The following is a 23,262-nucleotide window of genomic DNA, read 5'->3' on the forward strand; positions in this document are numbered from 1 at the left end:
ACCTTCCCCTCCTATGGGCTCAGCTTTCATTGAATCCAGCATTTTTTCACCTGTCCTCACCACAGAGGTGTCCCACGTGCCTCAGCTACCGAGTGTCCCTCTTAGAGACGCCGAGGACTGGAACTGATTTCAGCTGCTGGACAGCTCTGCTAGGTCTTTATTCATTTGCACAGGAAAATGCTGAGTGTTTAAATTCATTTCAAGCCCCCTGCCCCCATTCAGCGAACTCCTGAACATACTGGAGATGGGTCTGGAAATTGATTTTCATTTGAAAAAGTTTTTAAAGGGAATCACTTGGATTGGAACTACAAACCTATTATCCTAGAAGGAAACATTCACCCACTGACCTACACTCACAACAGAGAGTGCCCTGGATAGCCCAGAGCAGGAACAGTTTTTAACCTGGGGGTTAGTAAACTTTCTCTCTTCTATACAAACACCACAGCTTACAAACTCCCCACCCCCGCTCTGTGTCACCAGAGCACAACAACAACTCTCCTTGGAGCACACACAGCTCCCCAGCTCCCTGCCCGTCAGTCTCTCCAGCATTGCTCCAATCCCTTAAAGCAGGGTCTCAACCACAATTTACCTTAGGGCCAGTGCCAGTCCTCCAGTCCTCCCAGTGGGCCAATAATGTCACTCATACTGCCCAGACCCTGGCCCCCAAAACTCCGCCCCTCACCTGCCTAAGGCTCTGGGAGGCAGTTTGGGTGGGGGGAGGAGGTCTAGGGTGCAGGCCCTGGGCTGGGGATTGGGGTGCAGGCTCTGGGGGGAGTTTGGGTGCAGAAGGGGTGAGAGGCTGGTCTCTGGGAGGGAGTTTGGGTGGGGGAGGGGTTCTGGAGTGCAGGCTCTGGGGGGAGTTTGGGTGCAGAAGGGGTGAGAGGCTGGTCTGGAAGGGAGTTTGGGTCGGGGGAGGAGGTCTGGGGTGCAGGCCCTGGGCTGGGGATTGGGGTGCAGGAGGGGTGCAGGCTCTGGGGGGAGTTTCGGTGCAGAAGGGGTGAGAGGCTGGTCTCTGGGAGGGAGTTTGGGTGGGGGAGGGGTTCTGGGGGGCAGGCTCTGGGATGGAGTTTGCAGCACCGTAACATGGGCCAGGCGAGTGAGGCACTTGCCTCGGGTGCGCAAAGTGGAGGGGCGCAGCTCTACCCCGATCAGCGGCACTTCATCGGCAGCTCTATTGCTGCCGCTTCTTCGGCAGCAATTCGGCAGTGGGTCCTTCTCTCCGAGAGGGACTCAGGGACCCGCTGCCCAATTGCCGCCGAAGGATGAATGAAGCAGCGGCGGCAATTGGGCGGCAGGTCCTTCCCTCCAACAGGGACTGAGGGATCTGCCGCCAAAGAGCCTGGAGCCGGCCCTTGCCTCGGGCACAAAAATTCCTTGTTATGGCTCTGGGAGTTTGGGTGCTGGGTGCAGGCTCTGGGCTGGGGCAGGGGGTGGGGGAACAGGAGGATGGGTGGGGGTGCAGGCTCTGGGCGGGAGATTGGGGCAGGTGGGAGGGGGTGTGTGGAGGGAGAGGGCACAGGCTGTGGGAGGGAGTTGGGGGCAGGCGTGTGTGGACCGGGGTGCAGGCTCTGGGAGGGAGTCAGGAGTGTGGCACTTACCTGGGGCTCCAAGGCGGGGCAGGCTGGGGGGCCTCCGTGTGCTGCTGCCCCCAGACATCACCCCCACAGCGTCCCATTGGCCACAGGGGTGATCAGGCAGAGGCAGCGCGCGGAGGCACAGACCCACCCTGCCCTGCCATGGGGAGGGGCCGGCAGCCACTGGAGCAAGCAGGCAGATGCTGCTCAGCTCCACTGCACTGCTGGGGTCCCTGGGGGGGAACGCCTGGGGGTGGCAGGTGGGGCCAAGGGAGTGACCTGGTCCCAAAACTGCTGGAGCCCCACGGGTGAGACCTGGGAACCAGGACTGCCAGCCAGACAAACACCTTTAAGAGGAGGCGTCCCTCTCCCTGTCAAAAACTGATCTTCCTCCTTCAGTTCAGTGACAGCCTGAATTGTTCCTTATCCCGGCAGAGCCAGAGGACTGAAACAGCAACATCAAACCCCTGTGTAGCTCGCAGGAATGGACATAAACACTCCCTGGTATCTGAGGAGATGTTCAGCTTTGCCCTTGGTCAACTACAAGGCTAAAGGGAAAGGAGGTGGCGCCAGATATAAAGAGTGAAACACGACACATCATAGTTATGCCCACGGTGGCTGCAAAATCTTTTTTTGTACTTCTTCCTATCAGCAGTGTATTGTTTTCTCTGGAGTCTAGACCTTGACCAAGAAATTTGTACTTTGCTAAAATAATCAACTGCCCCTGGTGAAGACAATGGACTTGACACCCACTGGGGTGTCCCTACACAGGTACAAGTACTAACAACAGTGGCTGCCTTTTAGCCTTAGATTTTAATCAGGGCAATAAATTGAAACAACCCCCTGTTAAATCATTTCTCAGCCCGAGTCCTTCACCCACATTCCCTAGAGCATTGGGCCACCATGTGGACATTTAATTTCCGACCTCAGTTTCACACAAAGACAAAATTTGCTTTGCACAGATCCATGAAAAGCAAAATCTTCCTGTGTCTCTGGTCTGAGCCAGGGCATTCGATTCCAGTGAACCCTTCTCTCCTGCAATGGCGACGGTCAGACAGAGGGGACGTGGCACCTCCATCCCTGCCAGGGAGGTATTGGCTCGGCTCTTTCTTTCTGCTGCTGTTGTTAGTCCATGAAACATCAAGGGTGTAATGCAAGGCTGAGTTCATGCACCAGCCCCCTGAAAAAATTTCAGTGCCCCAGAGAAATCCTGCCGCCTGCTATTGGAATGATGTGCTGGAGATTTGACTAGGAAAGGGACTGTCTGAATTGTCAGAGTGGGGAATGAACAACAATCTACAGCAATGTCATTCACACAGACACACTCTCATCCTGCTCCAGCTGGAAGGGAAATGGGCAGGAATTCTCGCTGTTCAGCCCAGGACACACTTACACTGATGCGCAGTCATGAGTGTGCTGGGGAAGCTGGTCTGAGCAATTTGAAGTGACAATTCAGTGAGAACAGAATCATCATGTAGTGAAACAACTGTGTATTGAGTAGTTGTGGCCAAGTGGTTAAGGCAACGGACTAGAAATGCATTGGGGTCACCCTGCACAGGTTCAAATCCTGCCAACTACACAAGCACTGTGCTGTTGTTATTATTTTTCTAGTCTTAGTGCCTGAGCATCCACAGTGCAAACTGGAGCCAGATCTACTTTCACTCTGTCTACTCTTAAAACGCTGCTGTGGCACTGCTATAGCACTTTGGAGTAGACAGTGACTGGAGGGGTTTTCCCATCCCTGTAATAGCTACATGGACAGAACAATTCTTCCTTTTCTTTAGCACTATCTAACCAGGGCTTAGGTCACCTTAACTCTATGGGTTTGGGGGTGGGGGGTTCACACCCTGAGAGACGTCGCTCTGCCAGTGAAGTGCCCAGCGTACACCAGCCCTTAGATCCCTCTTGGTATTTCAATGCAGGCACTGACCTGTGAGAAGAAAACATCAGTTCACAAACACAGAGACTGAATTCCCCACATTTAATCTCGCTGCACTTTCCAGAAAGTCACAAAATTCAATTCATTCTTGCTAGGACAGAGAAAAAAATAAGTGACACTAAGTTTTTGTCTTGGTTAAATAAAATTAAGTGTTTAATTAATATAGTAAAAATCTGCACTGATTCCTCTAACTAACACCACAGCGTGAAATAGGAACAGAGACAAAGCTTGTCAGTGACGACTAATTTCACAAATGATCTTCCCATTATTAATTTCCACGCCGCCCCCATTGGAGCCTGCAGCCCCCTCTGTGCTGGAGGAGTGAGAGCAGCCCTGGCTCTGGGCAGGGCAGCCCTGAGAGAATGACTCCAATGTGCCCGTGAGGCCCTGATCCAGAACCTCTGCCAGGCAGCTTGTGCTGCTCGGGCTTCTCTAGTCTCCAGCGAGGATTCAAAGCTTCTCTGCTCCAGGGGAACCCCTGGGGGAGGGGGGCAGGGCTCCTGCAGGATAAATCTTCCTGCTGGCAGAGCCCCAGTCCCCTCCTCATGGGCACAGGGCGCTGCACACATCACCCACCACATGCACACACCCCTTTGTGGGGAGAATCAGCTCTGGGATATTGGGGTCAACCCCCCACACCTCCTCCCTGCAAACCTTCTCCTGGCTTCAGTGAGGGAATGGGGGCGTGAGGGGCTAGTGCGGTAACAGCAGCAGCGTGGCCGTGGGGCTCGGCCGGTGGATGGGGCCAGTCGCCTGAGCATGAACCCAGCCAACCCCAGGAGATGGACCCGGGTCACCAGCCCAACCCACCACGCGGCTGCTGCCGCTGCCCCGTTAGTGCGCGAGCTCCCACAGACCACGCTGGGGAGAGCCCCCAGCTGCAGGGGAGACGCCCCTGAGTGCCTGGCAGGGCCCAGCTCCTGGCTGACTTGTACTGCTGGGGGTCAGGGGGCTGGGTGACAGGGAGGCGTTGGCTCTGGGGTGGGACTGTCACTTCCCCCCCTGCCAAGCCAACAGGATCACAGCAAACGAAACCAGCTTGGCCAGCAGGGGAAGAGTTCAGTCCAGGGCCTGGTGCATTCTGGGAGCAGGGGCGGTGCAGAGAAAGGGCAGATATGGGGCAGCTCTGAAAACTCCGCGCAGAACTGCCTGTCCTGTCCCGCAGCCCCTGTTATAGGGGGCTTTTAGCCATAGTTTTAATCAGGCCAATAAATTGAAACAAACCCATGTTAAATCATTGCTGAGCCCGAGTCCTTCACCCACATTCCTTAGGGCATTGGGTGTTTCATGTCCTGCCTCAATTCACACAGAGACACAATTTCCTTTGCACAGATCCGTGAACAGCAAAACCTCCCTGTGTCTCTGGTCTGAGCCAGGGCATTCGATTCCAGTGAACCCTTCTCTCCTGCAATGCGATGGTCAGACAGAGGGGACGTGGCACCTGCATCCCTGCCAGGGAGATATTGGCTCGGCTCTTTCTTTCTGCTGCTGTTGTTAGTCCATGAAACTTCAAGGGTGGAACGCAAGGCTGAGTTCATGCACCAGCCCCCTGAAAAAATTTCAGTGCCCCAGAGAAATCCTGCCACCTGATATTGGAATGATGTGCTGGAGATTTGAATAGGAAAGGGACTGTCTGAATTGACAGAGTGGGGAATGAACAACAATCTACAGCAATGTCATTCACACAAACACACTCTCATCCTGCTCCAGCCGGAAGGGAAATGGGCAGGAATTCTCGCTGTTCAGCCAAGGACACTCTTACACTAATGCAGCCATGAGTGTGCTGGGGAAGCTGGTCTGAGCAAACAATTTGAAGTGACAATTCAGCGACAACAGAAACATCAAGTAGTTGTGGCCGAGTGGTTAAGGTGCTGGGCTAGAAATCCCTTGGGGTCTCCCTGTGCAGGTTAGAATCCTGCCGACTACGCAAGCGCTGTTGTTGTTATTATTGTAGTCTTAGTACCTGAGCATCCACAGTGAAAACTGGAGCCAGATCTAGTTTCACTGTCTACACTTAAAATGCTGCTGTGGCACTGCTATAGCACTTTGGAGTAAACAGTCACTGGAGGGGTTTTCCCATCCCTGTAATATCTAACCAGGGCTTAGGTCACCTTAACTGTATGGGTTTGGTGGGGGGCGTTCACACCCTGAGAGACATTGCTCTGCCAGTTAAGTGCCCAGCGTACACCAGCCCTTAGATCCCTCTTGGTATTTCAATGCAGGCACTGACCTGTGAGAGGAAAACATCAGCTCACAAACACAGAGACTGAATTCCCCACATTTAATCTCGCTGCACTTTCCAGAAAGTCACAACATTCAATTCATTCTTGCTAGGACAGAGAAAAAAATAAGTGACACTAAGTTTTTGGCTTGGTTAAACAAAATTAAGTGTTTAATTAATATAGTAAAAATCTGTCCTGATTCCTCTAACTAACACCACAGTGTGAAATAGGAACAGAGACAAATCTTGTCAGTGACGACTAATTTTGCAAATGACCTTCCCATTATTAATTTCCACGCTGCCCCCATTGGAGGTCTGGGCATCTCCAGTGTCATTGCTCTGCATTCACCTTCCCCTAGAATTGTTCTTGGACATTTGACTTCCTCTGCAGCATGGGGCACGGGGTCACTTGCTGGAGGATTCCCTGCACCTTGAGGCCTTTAAGCCACGATTTGAGGCCTTCAATAACTCAGACATAGGTTAGGGGTTTGTTACAGGAGTGGGTGGGTGAGATTCTGTGGCCTGCATTGTGCAGGAGGTGAGACTAGATGATCATAATGGTCCCATCTGACCTTAAGTCTATGAATCTATTCCCAAATTTGGAAAATTGTGCAGGTCAGAATGTGAATAGTGACCCCATCTCCTTCCTGCACCTGCTCTACATTGCTCCACAGCAGCTTCTCCACCTGCAGAGTCACCCCAGCATTGCAGTGCAGCCACCCAGGGTTCAGCAGGGGCCCCTGGCAAGGACAGTGGGTGCAGCTAACAGCCGGGTGTGCCAGCAGTAAAAAAGCAACACTCCCCCCAGAAGTACAGAGACTGAATTCCCCAACATCAACATCATGACCCCCTGTAGAAAGCCACAAGTGTCAGTTGTATTTTCACAGGGAGATGCAAAAATCAAGTGACACCAATTTTTAAGTTGAGTAAATAAAGTTGAGGAGATAGTTATTAATCTCACAAAAATGTACTAAAGATCCCTCAACATAACACCTGAAGATGAAATATGAACAGAGACAAACCTTGTCAGCAAAGGCTCATTTCCCAAACGATCCTCAAAATGTTACTAATTCCCACCCCTCCTCCACAGGAGCTCTGTGCAGTGTAACTGTTCTGCAGGCAGCTTCCCATTCAATGCTGTTGTGGGACATTCCCAGGCCTGGAAATGTACCAACGACAGAATTTGAAGAGCAAACCTGGCTCCCCGCAGCAGGCGGGATTTGAGTGTTTTGTCCCTGTCACTTAGTGTTTGTCAATAGTACAGACGCCAGGGGCAGGACTCCAGGCTCTGCTTGAGGGATCCTGGCACAGGGGCTGGTGGGGGAGAAAGGATTGTAGATTCTGACCTGTGCTCTGGAGAGGAGGTAATAAGTGAAGGGGGCGTTTTTGACTCCTTCCCTCCTCAGGGCTGGAATTTTACATTCCACAAGGCCGAATGAGGGGGTGAAGCCACTTGGTTAATGAAAACCAGTGCTCCAGGTGAGGCTTGAACTCACAACCTCAGCATAGCTCCTCAGCCCTGCCCTCTAAGTACTGTGTGCTAACCAATTGTGCCACTGGAGCACCTGTTCACTGCTCTTCTTCCAGTTCCCTAGGTTGCTAAAGGTGAGGAGTGACTCCAAAACATTCTCAGTGGAGGTCAGAATGTGAATAGTGACCCCATCTCCTTCCTGCACCTGCAAGTGTTGTATTTGGTGGGGTGGATTCTTCTTAAGGGTTCCAGGCACCATTTCACCCTTTTGTTCTTCCCTGTGTAATAACAGTGCTGGTTAAGACTCTATGGAGAGTCTTGCTGCAGACCAACAGATCTGAAATCACTGATAACCAGCTCTAAGCATTAGTCCTGCTTTGGGACAGTGTCTCTCATGCAACAAACTGCCCAGTCTGCGCTAGCAGTGAGGCTCCCTCACTAACAGCTGAAATCAGGGAGAGCTGTGTGAAGTGCAGGGCCCCAGGGGTGCCTGAACAGGGGGGAACAACACTCCAGGGCTTTTAAAAATGGGAGGGCTCTGCCTTGCCACTTTGTAATGACCGTAAGGGCGAGTGGGGGGGGGAGGGGACGGAGACCAGTGAGCGGGAGGAGGGGTCTTGGGGGATGAGGCAGCGTAGGAGCCTCTTGTGGGAAATATCTCCTGCCCCACTGCCAAAAGGAGCCCCTTGAGTGGGAATGGTCAGAGGCCCCACTCGGGGGCTGGCCCTGCTTTCCTACCTGCTTTTCAACGGCTGCTAAAACATCCCGAGCAGAGAAGCAGCAGGCCAAAATACTTTTAAGCAGCTACCAAAGTAGCTCAGTTGGGAGAGTGTTAAACTGAAGATTTAAAGGTCCTTGGTTCAACCCCAGGCTTTAGCAAGTCCTTTAGCAGCTTGTTCTCTGGAAGCACAGTAGTGCCTGCATCCAAGGTGAGCAGGGCTGGCTTAGAGCAAAGCAATTTTGGGGGCCCTTTCCATTAAAAAAGTTGCAATACTGTATTCTCATGGGGCCCCTGAGAGATGAGAGCTGTCTTTCCGAACATGGTGGCCCTCAGGAATGGTGCCAGAGGGCTGCTGGGCAGTGACAGGCAGGCATTGGGGATGAAAACTCCTCTGCACAGTTGAGCAAGGGCAGTACCAGGGAAGGGGCATCTGTGAAAGTGGCAGGGATTTGGGGGCCCAGGAGGAGGTGCTTGCTGTTCAGTGCCTTGGAGCAGCTGGACTTGGCCATGGTGGGTGGTCAGGAAATGAACATTCATGACTTTAGGGTAGCTCAATAGGCAGAGGGTGATTGGAGGAAGGGCCTCCTGGCCAGGGAAGAATGATGGGGCTGGAGTCTTGTTCTTCACATTCACGGTGCGAGTACAGAAGGTGGTGGAACTTAGACCAGGGAGGGCATTACTGGTGGGCTTTGTGCTCTGTGGCACTGGTTAAGGCTATATTAGTGTGTATGGTCCCCAGTTAAGGCATGAGAGGGAAGATCAAAGGCTCCCTTCCTCTGGACTGCATGATGTTTGTTGTTGGGGGGATTTTAATTGTCAGCCAGCCTGAGCACTGCTGGTCCTGTTTTCCCAACCTTCAGAGGAAACATTTTTACAATGAGCACTACCTGGCACAGGTCTGTAGTGAGGTCGGCTTAGAGGAGCTCACTCCAGCCACAGAAGTGGTTCACCTTTCTGCGGGGACAGACCAGGACTCGCACTGACTGGATTTATGCTTAGCTTTTGTGTCTTTAGCATGTTGCTTCTCTGATTCTTTCTTGGCCTGACTTGTTACACTTTGACAATTAACAGGCCAGAGTTTGTGCACCTTCCTATTATCCTCACTAGGATCTGATTTCCAAATTTTGAGGAATGACTTTTTGCCTCTAATGGCCTCCATTACTCTGACGTTTACCTAGAGTGGCTTTCTGCTGGTCCTCCTATTGTCGTTTCTGATTTAGGGCAAACGTTTCATCTGAGCCTCTAATTGCGGTGGTTTTAAACGCTCTGCATGCTGCTTGCAGGCACCTAACACTTGTGACAGCAGCTCCTTTTAATTCCCATCTAACCATCTATACTTATGCCGATAGGTCGACTTTAGGTCTTTAACTTTGAGCGCTAGCTGAGAAGATGGTAAATCGGGCAGAAACCCATTCGACAAACCTCTTCATTTCCTTGTTATTTCCTGACTTCTTCATTCATCGCCTTTTCCTTATTTCCTGGCTGAGGCGGCGGCCTGCCAGGGAGCTCCCCGGCACCTCTGGCTGCCTGGGCTGAAGGCAAGAGGCAGGCCTAGGCGTGGCGAGGGCCTCCTGTCCTGGAATGAGGCTGCAGTGCTTCCTGGTTCCCTTTTCCCACCCACACCGGCAGGCGGCTGCTGCGGGAGAACACGAGGGAGGCTCTGGGGGCGCTAGGCAGCACTGTGTGGCTGTCAGGGGAAAGAGCCGAGGCTCCCGACTCGACCTGCCATTGACTCGCCTGGCTCTGCGCGCTGTCAGCCGGGGCGGGCCAGGCCGCGGACGTGACTCAGGCTTGGGCCGCATGGCCGCGCTTTCCTGACGAGGCATGAGGCAGGCCAAGAGCTTTGCAGAGTGTACAGGGAAGTGGGAGGGAGGCGACTTTGAGCTGGCCTGTCTCCTCCGCTTCTCCCTTGCTCCTTGGGCGGAGGCAGGAAGGGAGCGAAATGTTCCCGGCTGAAGGTTTTGCGCTCCGCCTTGAGGATTAAACCTGAGGCTCTGGCGTGGCTGCTGGGAGATGGGCTTTTGCAGCGCAGCCCCCACACTCTTGTAGGCATCAGGTGAATCCACTGTGTCCAGGAGGGAGCCTTCAACGTGGCAAAAGGGGAACATCACAGCTCCCAGCAGACCTTGAGGAGCCCACAAGGAGCCTTCAGTGGCATCCCTGGGGGAGCATAACCCCCCCTCCTTTCCATTAACAGCTGAACTCACTGACCCATGATACCACAGAGACACCTACCAGCAGCTGGTTTGCCAGGGCCGCTGCCCAGCACCCTGCAGCGCTTCCTGCCAGTGCCAGAGCTCACCAGGCACTAGCCTGGAGCCAGGGCCGCTAGGCGCTGCTGAAGAAAAGCCAGCAGAGGGACACAGTGGAAGCGTCCTGTGCCCTAACACAGAGGTCGATTTAGCAAAACCCTCTTCTGCCAGCACCGGGCCTCCTTCTTCTTACACTGGGCCTGCAAGCGAGGGGGTGGCCGGCACAGCGCCAAGAGTCTAACCTGTGTGGCAGGAGGTGGCTGACGCCCGCAGCCTGCTGGGGAGCTCCCAGAAGTTATTAAGGGACAGAGACTCCTCAATGCCCTTAGTAACAAGGGTTTGGGGGTCACCGAGGCCAGTAAGGGGGTCACTGTGTCGGCCTTATAACCCTGGGTGTTAGGTCACTGTGCAGCTTTGATCTAGAGCTCGGATCCCAACAACCGACCAGCAGCCCACAGCCTCCCCCTGGGTCTGCCCCACCTGGTTACTCCTTACAGGCCGACCTCACCCCCCTTCCAGCCCCACATTCGCCCCCTAATCAGCCTACTGCCACTCAGAGCCACAGCCGTGGAGGCGCTGAAGGAGGGAGGGGTGACTCTAGGGCGGGGTTCTTCTCTAAAGATGGCTGGCAGAAAGGTGGTGCTCAGCTCTGTCAGCGACCTGCCCAGGTGCCTCGCTGCCAGGGGATGCAGATGTTTCTGTAAGGCACATAAAGGGGCTATTTGGTGTTGAAGCAAATGCGAGGAATGTGCATTTATGAGAGGGAATTTCCATCTTTTCAGCAGCTATGCATCAGAGCCCCAGTGGCCTAATGGATAAGGCATTGGCTTCCGAAGCCAGGGATTGTGGGTTCAAGTCCCATCTGGGGTGAAAATCTGCTTTTTCCCTGTATATTGCAAGGAAAGGGCTTTATTTTCAACCAGGGAGATGTTTGTTTGTTTGTTTGAGCACAAAGTCCTGGATCTTGGGAACAATCACCAAGGATATTAGAAGGCTCAGTCTGGTGACCTAATGGATGCAACCCCACCCCCATCCCAGGGCAGCCCCATCTGAGAGCCAGGATCCATGGAGCAACATTCCCCTCCTGCCCTGACAGGTGGGCTGTGAAGATGATGGTGGAGGGGAGGTTGCACTAGCGCTGCCTGGGCTGTATCTGCCCCAAGGATAAATGGAGGGGGTCATGCAGCCTGTGCCTGACACTCCACAGTGCTACATTCACTCCAGGAACAAGTCAAATCCTGCACCAAGGGTGGTGAATTCCCATGTGAGCACACAGTGCCCCTGCACACACATCAACTGCTGCAAAAGAGACGCAAACTGCACATGGAGGAGACAGCTGGTTTGCTTCCAGGTTGCTTTTATTTCCAAAAGTACTGACATGTGGTCTCTCTTCTTGTTCCGTGGGCAGAAACGCAATGGAGGAGAATCTCACATCCCTGAGCTGCCAGGTGACAGTGGCAGGAAGAAAACGCACTGCAATGAAATTTTAAAAACACTCATAATTAATTTAACAATGAGAAGTAATTAAATAAAAATAATCCAATGGACACACATGCCGGTGGCTTGTTCCAACCCCAGAGAGTGAGGAGCAGGGAGTGTGTGAAAGGCGGGTGGTTAAGTCTGAGGGAGCATATTCATATTTTGTATAAGTTAAACAAATTATAGCAGACAGCTACAAAATACTCCATTTGATAACATCAATACAAAATATATAAATCTACAAGCAATACAGCCATACACAGCTAAGACAGGGTGTCCACTTAATACCAGAGTTCCCACGGCCAAATAGCTGGAAGTCGCTTCACAGTCACTGCTAAACGAAACAACATTGTGCAGAACCAAGAGCAGCCCTGCTGTGCCATTAGGAAGGCCTGCAGGAGACTCAGCAAATCCATCTATGATTCTGTGCTTCTGCTTAGTAGTTACCAAGTGTGATCAATGAAAGGGTGGGTGGGTAGCTCCCTTTTTTGGACACCCTGCCAGCCAGAAGCTATAAAATTCCTCTGAGGCCTTGTCTACACTATGACTTTAGGTCGAATTTAGCAGTGTTACCGCCATTTAACCCTAGACCCATGCACACGACGAAGCCCTTTTTTTCAACTTAAAGGGCTCTTAAAGGGGCGACTGATGGCATGGCTTACAGGGAATTAAAATCAACAAAAGGGGTGGCTTTGCAGCAAGGAGAAACACAAACAACTGTCACACAGAATGGCCCTCTCAAGGATTGAACTCAAAACCCTGTGTTTAGCAGGCCGTTGATTTCACAAAACAAAAGAGGTCAATTTCTTGTTTTGATCCATCTAGCTTTTATATCTTAGGCTGGTAGCAAACAGTACAGTACAACTACTAGCCATTGTCATCTTCTGATTGCTTGGCAGAAGATGGGAATGACCTGGCTGAGTCATTCCCATGTCTGTCCAGGCGCCCCAACTGACCTCAGTGAGATCAGCTAAAAGCAAGAACTATTAATGCACAATTCTGTTCAAAGCCAGAGAAGTCTTTCAGCCTCCTTCCTCTTGCCGGTTTCTCTCCTTCCTTCTGTTCAAAGACAGTTCCCTGTACACTCCTAGTTTGCACAAACCCATCCACTGACCTGTGACTAACAATCTCTCACTGTTAACTCTTACAGGAAAACAGGCCAAAGAAAGCGTATGCAAGCGCTATACCACAGCCCCAGTGCTCTTTTCAGTTCCTTCCCACAGAACTTTCACTCCATACCAGTCCAGTTCCTTGCTGTTTCTTGTCTAACCACTGCCAGAGGTGAAAGTAAGCAGGTACGGGCCGGTATGGAGGACCGGTAAGGAAAGGAGACTGGCTGAGGGAGGGAGAAGCCTGCCCCCTGCATAAGAATAGTTTAAACTCAGCTGTTCCCTGAGCCATTCAGCCCCCGGGGTTAGGAGCGGTTTCTGGCATTCTTGTTAATTTCACTCACAGTAGCTTGGGGGAGGGAGGAGAGTGTGTTTGACCATGGCAGGGGCAGTCCTCTTCTGCCCCCAGGATGAGGGGAATCTCTCCAATACTAATATACACAACAAATACAAGCATTTGGCTGCACATCTTAAATCCAGAGCTAATAAAAGCAGGTGGAAGGGGAAAATTCACTGTACTGTACTGTACTCACACTCAGTCACTCTCTCTCTCTCTGGGTATGTCTACACTACGGGATTATTCCGAATTTACATAAACCGGTTTAGCAAAACAGATTGTATAAAATCGAGTGCGCGCGGCCACACTAAACACATTAAATCGGTGGTGTGCATCCACGGTCCGAGGCTAGCGTCGATTTCTGGAGCGTTGCACTGTGGGTAGCTATTCCGTAGCTATCCCATAGTTCCCGCAGCCTCTTGGCATTTCCGGGCTGAGATCCCAGTGCCTGATGGGGCAAAAATCATTGTCGCGGGTGGTTCTGGGTAAATGTCGTCAGTCACTCCTTCCTCTGGGAAAGCAACGGCAGACAAGCATTTCGCGCCTTTTCCCCCTGGATTGCCCTGGCAGATGCCATAGCATGGCAATCATGGAGCCTGTTTTGCCTTTTGTGACTATCACCGTATGTGTACTAGATGCCGCTCACAGAGGCGATTCAGCAGCGCTACACAGAAGCATGCTTTTGCTTTTGCATGACAGCAGAGATGGTTACTAGCCATATTGTACCATCTACCATACCATAAATTGGTAATAAGATGGTCATGGTTACCAGTCCTTTTGCACTGTGCCATTTGCTGCTGTCATAAGTGCCCCTGACCAATCAGCCAGGGGCACAAAAGCCAAAATTGGGAATGACTCCCTGAGTCAATTCCTCCTTTTTGGTATCTAAAAATAAAATCAGTCTTGTCTAGAATATGGGCAAGTGTACTAGAGAACCACTGTATCATAAAACCAGAGAGCACAGCTGCTCTGTATCAGACCCTGTAGAAATTATGAGCTGTATGCTATTCACAGGGGGTGCTCCTGCAACAACCCCACCTGTTGATTCCGTTCTTCCCCCAGCCTTCCTGGGCTACCATAGCATTGCCCCCCCCCCCCACTTGTGTGATGAAGTAATAAAGAATACAGGAATAAGACACATTTTGTTAGAATGAGTGGAAGGCAGCCTCCAGCTGCTATGATAGTCCAGACAGGACAATAAGGAGTGTGTAGAAGAGGAGCCCAGCATCCCTCTGCTAGTCCAGGGGCAATTGAATCTTTTTTTTAACACATGAAGGGTGGGGGCTGATGGAGCTCAGCCCCCTGTTGCTATGATGAGGATGGTTACCAGCCATACTGCACCATCTATCAGGAAAAATTAGGGCCAGGCACCCTTGATTGACCTCGCTGATGCTAGTCATCATAGTTATCAGTCCTTTTGCACTGCCCCATGTGTCAATAGACTGATGATGACAATGGATATCAGTCTTATTGCACCATCAGCTACCCATGGTGGGGCGGGAAGCAAGGATATTGGTGTTGAGTGCTGCAGCATCGCATGTATCTGCAGCATTCAGTAAAGATAGGGTGACATGAAAAAGAGTCAGCAGAGGATTGTTTTCCCTTTCACTTCTGGGGGTGGGGGGGGGTTGCGTAAATTGCCAAGCTATGCCCTGACCCATCGCGGACACTGTGTTTGACCCTAGAAACATTTGGAGCTCAGCCAAGAATGCAAATACTTTTCAGACACTGCAGGAACTGTGGGATAGCTTGAGTCCTCCAGTCCATGAGCATCCATTTGATTCCTTGGCTTTCCGTTACGCTTGTCATGCAGCAGTGCGCTGAGTCCCTGCTATGGCGTCTGTCTGGAGATTTTTTAAAAATGTTTTTTAATTCGTCTTCTGTAACGGAGCGCTGATAGAACAGATTTGCCTGCCCTTACAGCTAGGGGCGGCTCTATAAATTAGGCCGCCCCAAGCAGCGCGGCGCGCTGCGCCGCCCTTCCCCGGTCCCGCGGCGGATCCCCTCTTCCTGCGGCTCTGCTTGAACTGCCACAGGCATGCCTGCTGGAGCTCAACCGGAGCCGCGGGAAGAGGGGACCCGCCGCAGTCATGCCTGTGGCAGGTCCGCTCGTCCCGGGCTCCGGTGGACCTCCCGCAGGCATGCCTGTGGAAGGTCCGCCGGAGCCAAATGCCGCCCCCCCAGGAAAGGGCCGCCCCACGCGCCTGCTTGGCGCGCTGGGGTCTGGAGCCGGCCCTGCTTACAGCGATCACGTCCGCATGGTCCATGCGGGAGCTCTTTCTTTATTTTGATTTTTAACTGCATCACCACACATGCTGATCGGAGCTCCACGCTGGGCAAACAGGAAATATTCAAAAGTTCGCGGGGCTTTTCCTGTCTACCTGGCCACTGCATCCGAGTTCAGATTGCTGTCCAGAGCAATCAGTGGTGCACTGTGGGATACCGCCCGGAGACCAATACCATCGATCTGCGGCCACACTAACCCTAATCCGATATGGTAATACCGATATTAGCACTACTCCTCTCGTTAGGAAGGAGTACAGAAACCGGTTTAAAGAGCCCTTTATACCGATATAAAGGGCCTCTTAGTGTGGACGGGTGTGGCGTTAAATCGGTTTAATGCTCCTAAAACCGGTTTAAAGGCGTAGTGTAGACCAGGCTTCTCTCTCTGCTGCAGACAAGGCTCTGCATTCCTCCTCCCCACAGCAGGGGTTCTGCTCAGTGCCAGACAGGAAGAAAGCATGGAGCCTAGTGTCTGCAGCCTGGCTGGAGGAGGAGGGAAGACACAGAGAAAAATGTGACAGTGAGTTTTCACTTTTTCAGGCTTATTCCAATAGTAAAGTTTTATTACAGACAGTACTGATAGTAGTAATAGTACTAATAGTAGTTTTATTTTCTCTATCTATGTCATGCAATGGGAGGGATCCATGAAGTACGTAGGAGAGGTGGATTGCTTGCGATTGGACCATATGGGTAAGAAATGTAAATTATTTTCACCCCTGCCCAAACCCCAGGACTCCCAGCCACCTCTGCAGCTGGTAGCTCCAGGGATGATTTAAAGGGCCCGGCTCCAAGCTTCAGCCAAATCCCCAAACCCTTTAAATCCTAATTTAAAAGCCCCAGAATTTAAAAGCCCCACCTCTTCCTATAGAGGCCACACCTCCTCCGGTTGAGGAACCATCCCCTCCACTGGACTCTGGAGTACTAGCAAGTCCTTTAAGTCACTTTTATCCCTGACCACTGCACACATGTGCTATACCGTACCCTGAGCTGATTCCTGACTTTTATACTTACTACAGCCTTGCTGATCTGTGGTGCAATGGGTCAGCATGTTTGGCTGTTAACTGAAATGATGGTGGTTCAAGCCCCATCAAGGACAGCAGTAAGTCTGTGCTACTTCCTTGCTCCCTGAGGCCTGCTGGGAGCCTCAAAGGCTCCATTTTGCTTCCTCTTGGCCTCAGTGCTTTTAACGGGTGGCCTGAAGAGCAGGCTAGATGCCATTCAGAAACCCATCTCCCAGCAGCCGTGCCAGAGGCTCAGGCTTAATCCTCAAGGCCGAGCCCAAAAACTTTCAGTTGGGAACATTTCGCCCTCTTCCTGCCTCCACCCAAGTGGCAAGGGAGAAGCGGATGAGACACATTGGCTTGAAGATGCCTCCCTCCCACTTCCCTGTACGCTGTGCAAAGCCCTTGGCCTGCCTCATGCCTCACCCAGATGGGGGCTTGTCTCTGCATCTCCCCAACAGGGGAGCAGAGAGCCAAAAGGGCCACAGGAGACCAATGGAGCTAGGCAGGGATAGAAAAGACTTCTCTTCTCTTCTCTTCTCTCAAGAGTCCTATTAATCTCACCCATGGGACGTTCCAGCACCGGGTGGGCTCAAAGCACCAACCTTCCCCTCAGCAACGGAAGGGGGAACCAGCTCTATCACGCAGAAGGAGGCTCCCTACCTCTGCTGCTGCCATCCTGCAGCCTTTAATATGGATTTGTTTTAGCTAATGTGCATTTCCTGAACACCCACCATGGCCAAGTCCAGCTGCTCCAAGGCACTGAACATCAAGCACCTCGTCCTGGGCCCCCAAATCCCTGCCACCTTCCACATGGCCACTTTTACAGATGCCCCTTCCCTGGTACTGCCCTCACTCAGCTGCACAGAGGAGCTTTCGTCCCCAGTCCCTGCCCATCACCCCCTCTGGCACTATTCCCGAGGGCTACACTGCCTCACTCTCCTCCCCGAAATTACTCCAATGGAGGAATTCAAAGCAAGAACCATTAACACACAATTCTGTTCAAAGACAGAGAAGTCTTTCAGCCTCCTTCCTCTCACTGGTTTCCCTGTACACTCCGAATTTGAATAAACCCACCCACTGACCTGTGACTAACAATCTCTCACTGTTAACTCTTACAGCAAAACAGGGCAAAGAAAGTGTATGCAAGCGCTATACCGCAGCCCCAGTGCTCTTTTCGGTTCCTTCCCACAGAACTACCTCAAACGTACAGTCATCAGGCACACATAAGACACAGTTTCACTCCATGCCAGTCCAATTCCTTGCTGTTTCTTGTCTCACCACTGCACACATATGGTATAACCCTACCCTGAGCTGATTCCTGACTTTTGTGCTCAATACATCCTTGTTTGTATGTGACTCTGTGGTCCAATGGGTCAGCCCATTTCGCTGTTTACTAAAAGGATGGTGGTTCACGCCCACCCAGGAATGGTGTTGAGTCTATGCTACTTCCATGCTCCTCAAGAGCTGCTCGGAACATCAAAGGTCCCCTTTTGCTGCCTCAAAACCTTCCCTCTTGGCCTCAGTGCTTTCAGCTGATGGCCCAAAAAGCGGGCTGGATGCCATTCAGAAACCCATCTGCCAGCAGCCGTGCTGGAGGCTCAGGCTTAATCCTCAAGGCCGAGCACAAAAACTTTCAGATGGGAACATTTCGCTCCCTTCCCGCCTCCGCCCAAGCGACATGGGAGAAGCGGACGAGACACACCGGCTCAAAGACGCCTCCCTCCCACTTCCCTGCACGCTGTGCAAAGCTCTTGGCCTGCCTCATGCCTCGTCAGGAAAGCGCGGCCATGCTGCCCAAGTCTGAGTCACGTCCGCAGCCTGGCCCGCCCCGGCTGACGGCGCGCAGAGACACACGCGAGTCAATGGCAGGTCGAGTCGGGAGCCTCGGCTCTTTCCCCTGACAGCCACACACACAGCGCTGCCTAGCGCCCCCAGAGCCTCCCTCGTGTTCTCCCGCAGCAGCCGCCTGCTGGTGTGGGTGGGAAAAGGGGACCAGGAAGCACTGCAGCCTCATTCCAGGACAGGAGGCCCTCGCCAAACCCAGGCCTGCCTCTTGCCTTCAGCCCAGGTAGCCAGAGGTGCCGGGGAGCTCCCTGGCAGGCCGCCGCTTCGCCTCAGCCACCTCTTGCCTCATGGCCTAGGCTCTTGGTGCTCTGCTGGTCACCGGCTCGATTGAAGGCCCAGAGGGAAAAGAAACAAGTGCACACGTAGCAGAGGATGGTTTTGATCCCTTGACCGCTGGGTTATAGGCCCAGCACGCTCCTGCTGCGCCACTCTGCTGGTTTTTTCACCCCTCTGCCACCCAACCGCCACTATCCAGATTAGTGCCTTACGCGCTCTCGCGCTGGCAGGCAGAAGTGCAGGCTGCTAGGCCGCTGCCCTGGTCACAGGATTGTACAGTTTCTACAGGGTAAAAGGGATCTATTTGGGGTTTGGACCCCATTGGGAGCTGGGCAGCCGGCTTAAGGTCGGGTGGCGTAAGGAATACACAAACTGCAATAGCCCCGATTGGGGGTAAAGGGCTTCGGTGTGTGGAAGGGTGCAGGGTTAATTCGGTTTAACACTGCTAAATTTGGTATAAACGTGTGGTGTAGAGCAGGCCTAACAGGGATCTCTGGGGAACAGACGTCATTGCTTTAAGAGCGGATTGCTTAGTGTGTACATCTCTTCTGAAGCACGTCAGCACCTCCGGCTCTTGCAATGCCTCCTGCTTGTGCATAACTGTTCCGATGTGTCATTCCTACGTAGCCAGTTCCAGTTTGTTAGTCTCGCCTCTATGAGTACGAGCTATGGAAGAAATATCTGATTGGCTGAAGGGGTGTTCCTCTGTTAGTTAGAAGAAGTGATTGGTGAAATTTGGGAAGACGTTTATTTGTAACAGAAGCTAAAGAGGGCATTTAAAAAAGTTTCTTCATGTTAGGTGCCACAATGAGACATGGCATACAGTGTGCTGTTTGTCAGTCTCGCTGTCTCTGTGTTCATAGGGAGATTTGATGAATTAAATTACACACTGTAACCACTAAATATAGGTGCTTTAGACGTTAGACTATAGCCGTGGGAGGTTGCTTTAACACAAAGTGATTGGTCTTCCTAAGTAGGAGGGTGAGTTAAAGTGCTCTTTCCTGAATGTAAAGTGAGTAAGCAGTATTGCTTTGATGCAGTTGTTGTCTGTTATTGATGATTTTTCTTTTTTCCCTCTGGGGGGGGTAGAAGGGAAAGAACACAGACTGAGTGGTTAGTCTGTATAAACTACATTAAAAAAACATTTTTTTGAAGTTGGTGTTTAACTTTTGTTTCTGATGTGTATATAGAGAGAAGGGATGTAGTGATTGTAACTAATCTTATTGCTTCTGTATTGTGGGAGGATGTGGGTGTTTTTCAGCGAGTTTTCTAATAGCATGAGAGAAGAAAATGCAGTGTAAAAATACAACAGTTTTTATTTAAACAGTTGCTTAATTGAACCTCTAATTGCTTGAACTTCTAAGTCCACCTTTTTATGCGGTGTCCTCTCTTTTGTCCTCCCTCGTTCTAGTTTAAAGTTATAGGCTCATGGATATTAATTCTGCAAGTTCTCTCCACTTTCCACATTTTCTTCTTTTCTCCACCCTCTCCCCCATTTCGAGTAGCCCTTATTTCTACCCCTAATGCTCTGCCAGTTCGTTGGTATGCAACTTTCTCGGAGCCTCTCTGAGCCCTTAGTACAGGCTGTAGGGTGGAAGTGGGGGAGGAGAAAATGGGACCCACAGAACCCCTGGCAGGTAAGGGGACTGGGAGAGCTTGACTTGGGAAGGAGGGAGGAATGGGGGAGAAGAGGCAAATAGGGGTGCACACAGTCTCTACAGTGGGGGAGAGAATGGGGGCCCTGAAATGAAGCAAAGGGATAAGTGGAGGTACACAGAACCCCTAGTCCTATGGAGATTTGAAGAACCTGGCATGGGGAGTACACAAAGACCCCGGCATGGGGGAATAGAGGGAACACAGAGCCCCTGCCATGGGGAAGTGGGAATGGGGGTGTGAACAAAGCCTTTGGTGTGGGAAGAAGTGTGGGGAACTTGGTATGGGGAGAATAAGGGTGCAGAGATTCTCTGGTAAGATCTGAGATTGGGGGAATTTCAGGGAGTCCCTAAAAAGAGTGGGATGGGAGAGGACACATAGGGAGCTTGTGGGAGGGAACTGAGGGGTGCTAGGAGCCTCTGGGACAGGCAATAAACTCGACCTGTACAAACTACAAAGTGTGCTCCCCCCACTTCTGTGAAGAACGTGGCCATCTGCTGACAAAAAAGCTGTTTGCAAAAGGTACGATCCATTTTCTTTCGTGACCACTTGTTTTAAAAAACGAGTCATTACGACGTTAATCAGGGTAGCCGGGGACTGGCAGTAGGGAGGGTGTCTTTGCAGGAGAAATGGCCAGCGCTTAGCTAGAGACGTGCTTCCGAAAGGGATTGTTGGAGGACGATTTTTACAATGTTTTCTTCCAATCAGGCACCGAATAGGCGGGATTGCTTGAATGCAGCTGCTGTCTGGCGCTGATGCCCGCTGCTTCTTCCACTGAAGAAGCAGGAGGGAGACAGCATAGACTTGGGGGTGGGGGGGGTTGTATTAAACCAATGAATGCAAAAGCTTTAAAATATGACTTTTTAAATTATGCTTTGGGAAGTTTATAATAGCTGGTTTTGTTTCTAAATCTATAGAATACTTAGTTTTTCTATGCGTTGTTGTGAGGGGTTTGCTCACTCAGCCTTTCTTTTTATTTGTTTGTGGTGAGGGATTTTGAAAACCAGTTTAGAAATCAGTGGGAATTGAGTGTCCAGATCACTTGTATGGCTTTGAAAATTCTCCTACAGGCAGCTTTAAGCCTTTGCCTTTTCCCACTTTTCAGGAGAAAGAGACTGTAGTTAAAAACCTTTTACACCTCTACAGATTTTTACCGAATACTCTCCAGGGAAGCAAACGTGTACAGTACGTGACTCCGATGGCAGCTTTCTCTAGCTTTCATTCAAGACTATTTGGCTAGGCTTACTAACAGTTATTGATATTTAGATTGCTATGAATTATGGGTGCTGTTGTTTCAAGGGGGAAAATCGTGGCGATATACTTGCAAAACTAGAGACTTACTGTCTCCTGGATACACCGTGCACGGCGTTGAGGAATTGTGCTGAGAGCAGCAATTGAACCAAATCCTGCTGCTCGGCCTCCGCTTTGCAGCATTTAAATGGTTGAGGTCAGGGCCACCCAGAGGATTCCGGGGGCCTGGGGTCTTCGGCGGCGGGGGGCCCCACTTTGGCAGTAGGTCAGCAGCGGGGGGCCTTCTGTTCTGGGACCCGCCGCCAAAGTGCCCCAAAGATCCACGGCAGGGACCCCCCTCTGCCGAATTACTGCCGAAGCAGGACCCGCCGCCGAAGTATAGCCCCCACCGCGGGTCTTCGGGGCACTTCGGTGGCGGGTCCCGGAACGGAAGGACCCCCCCCGCCACCGAATTACCGCCGAAGATCCGGCTGCACTCCAGCGGCGGGTCTCGCTTCAGCGGTAATTCGGTGGCAGGGGGTCCTTCTATCCCGGAGAGGAAGGACCCCCCATCAGCGAAGACCGGGAGTGAAGAAGCTCCGGGGGCCCGGGCCCTACGAGAGTTTTCTGGGGCCCCTGGAGCGAGTGAAGGACCCTGCTCCAGGGGCCCCGAAAAACTCTCATGGGGGCCCCTGCGGGACCCGGAGCCTGGGGCAAATTGCCCCACTTGCCCCCCCCCCACGCGGCCCTGGTTGAGGTTGCACTAGTAGGATGTAGGGGCACCGAGTTTCCACTATGCTGGGGGGCTGCCCCCCCCTCGGGCTCCTCCCAGGCCCCGCCCCTTCCCTTTCCCCAATGCCCCACTCCTACGTCCAACTCCTCTCCCTCCCTCCCTGTCAGCGGCAGGAGGCGCTGGGGGAGCGAGAGGAGTGAAGGGGGCGGGGGCTGCTGCTGGGCACTAATGACCCATCTGGTTTCCCACCCCGGGATGCTCCAGTCTCAAGCAGCCAGAGGCGGTGCCTGCCCCCGGTCACGTGACACGCGAAGTCTCTAGTGCCGGGGAACCGGAGAGTACCAGCGGCAGCCCCGGGCGGGCAGAGCTCTGCCGGCAGGGCCGCCCAGAGGGGGGGGCAAGAGGGGCAATTTGCCCCAGGCCCTGTGCCCCGGAGGGGCCCCCGGCCGCACAAGACTGCCTGATACTCCCAGGGACGGCTCTAGCTTTTTGGCCGCCCCAAGCAGTCATGCGCGGGAGTCGCCCCGGAGCCGCGGGAGCAGCGGACCTCCCGCGGGCATGACTGCAGAGGGACCGCTGGTCCCGCGTGGCTCGGCTGGACCTCCCGCGGCTGCGGACGGCTCGCGGGTCCGGCGGCTCCGCTTGAGCTGCCGCAGTCATGCCTGCAGGAGGTCCAGCCGAGCCGCGGGACGAGCGCCCCCTCCGCAGTCATGCCTGCGGCAGGTCTGGTCGTCCCGGGGCTCCGGTGGACCTCCCGCAGGCATGACTGCGGCAGGTCCGCCGGCCCAGCCTGCCGCCCCCCCCCGGCAGCAGGGGACGCCCCCTAGATTTTGCCGCCCTAGGCACCAGCTTGTTTTGCTGGTGCCTAGAGCCGCCCCTGGATACTCCCCAGCCCCGGCGCCTCAGTGGGCCGTCAGGAGGAGCGGCCCTGGACACTACAGCAGCGGCGTGAGCGCTGCCGCCTCCCGCTCAGCCAGAGCTGCGGGCTAAGGGGGCGGGGCTGAGAGCTCCGCTCCTGCCGGAGCCGCGCTGTCCAGGGGCCAGGCGCTGAAGAGATGGGACAGACAGGCACGGGGGTAACCCGGCCAGGAACATCGCTGGATAGCGCCGCAGCAGCGGCTTGGCTCCCGAGGGG

At 52.8% G+C, this 23,262-nt stretch overlaps 2 non-coding genes and 1 pseudogene across 2 annotated transcripts; 2 read left to right on the forward strand and 1 right to left on the reverse strand.

Annotated features, from left to right (window-relative positions):
• Nucleotides 1-7,205: 7,205 nt before the first annotated feature.
• On the reverse strand, nucleotides 7,206-7,297 carry TRNAL-UAG. Its single transcript is given in 2 exon segments — nucleotides 7,206-7,241; nucleotides 7,260-7,297. It is a non-coding gene; the product is annotated as a tRNA-Leu (tRNA).
• Nucleotides 7,298-10,975: 3,678 nt separating this feature from the next.
• Nucleotides 10,976-11,048, forward strand: TRNAR-CCG. The gene has a single exon. It is a non-coding gene; the product is annotated as a tRNA-Arg (tRNA).
• Nucleotides 11,049-19,439: 8,391 nt separating this feature from the next.
• LOC123359183 lies at nucleotides 19,440-19,626 on the forward strand (annotated as a pseudogene).
• Nucleotides 19,627-23,262: the final 3,636 nt, after the last annotated feature.

This window comes from Mauremys mutica, unplaced genomic scaffold (assembly GCF_020497125.1).
Source record: "Mauremys mutica isolate MM-2020 ecotype Southern unplaced genomic scaffold, ASM2049712v1 Super-Scaffold_100101, whole genome shotgun sequence".
In the NCBI taxonomy this organism is placed as follows: domain Eukaryota; kingdom Metazoa; phylum Chordata; order Testudines; family Geoemydidae; genus Mauremys; species Mauremys mutica.